The sequence below is a fragment of the Lacerta agilis genome, chromosome 5, assembly GCF_009819535.1.
Source record: "Lacerta agilis isolate rLacAgi1 chromosome 5, rLacAgi1.pri, whole genome shotgun sequence".
NCBI classification, from domain to species: domain Eukaryota; kingdom Metazoa; phylum Chordata; class Lepidosauria; order Squamata; family Lacertidae; genus Lacerta; species Lacerta agilis.
In genome coordinates this window covers 39,540,181-39,541,408 of record NC_046316.1, presented here as the reverse complement: position 1 = coordinate 39,541,408, position 1,228 = coordinate 39,540,181, and positions in this window count along the sequence as shown.

Below are 1,228 nucleotides of genomic sequence, written 5' to 3'. Positions count from 1 at the left end.
TTGGTGAAATGCAAATCATCTGGAGTATGTCAAGTAAAGCATAGGTGAAAAGTTTAAAATGATTATTAAACACATCGAAACAGCTGTGAATTGCTCATTCATGCCACAGCAGAGCAGAACATGAGTCACTGTAATACAGTCGGCATTTGTGTCTTCAATAGTTGCACTGGCATATTTGTTCCCATTGGGAATGTAGCATCCCAAACACGTAATACAATGTTACATTTCATCACTCGCAAGATGCTGTCAGTATCACCTAAGAAGGAGTATACATGTATCTATTTCACTACTGAGATATATGTTCAAAACATATGCCCCTCCAATCTCCTGCAAATAAAACCCAGGAAGCATTCATTTTTATATTAAAATAGATGCCATATATGCTTTTCTTAAGCAGCATCAACATGAGCACAACATATTACAGTATTGTAAGCAATCCTTAAGATCAGGCAATAAAAAGGTATTTTTATTTAATGTGAGAATGTTTTCAGCAAGGCACAGTGACTTGCTTTTGAAATATTGATTTGCCACTAGCTCATAACATTTTATCTGTTTTATGATTCTTATGCTTCAGTTAGTCAGGTGCCCAGAATGCTGTGGTTCATGAACATTATAAAAAATTAATGTATTGTGCTTGTTTTATGAAAACTATTTCCAGACATTCAATAATAGTAGCCAAAAGAGAATAGAATATGTTTCAGCTCATTTGGAGGGGAGATTGCACATGAACATCCATTACCTTGTCATTGTTGAGAGATTGTCTTCATTATATCCAGTATGCATGACTTACCTGTTGTTTTGCAATCAAGCAATTCTTTGGCGAGTAATTTCAAAACATCTGTAAATAAGTGGGGCTTCTATTGACCTTAGAGCCAAGCTAGATGAGACACCATGCACAACCTGAATGATTTTTTAAAAAGCAAACAGCAGGTGCAGAGGGCCTGAACTGGATTAGCACCCTGGATGGGGATAAAGGGCTTTATTTCATTAGCACCCATCCCCTCTGCGGTCCTAAGCTCAGTTGGGGGCCCTGCACTTTCTCTGAAGAAAATGCTCCCATTTGCACCAATAAAAGTTTTTCTTCCAATGCAAGTAGAAGGCAGAGGGCCCCTGTTCTGGATCAGGACCCCAATCTGGATTGGTCCTTCATACCTACTGTTTACCTTTTTTTTTAAGGCATTCACATGGTAGCTCACTGACTGAATGGTATCTCCTCTAGTTCAGCTCT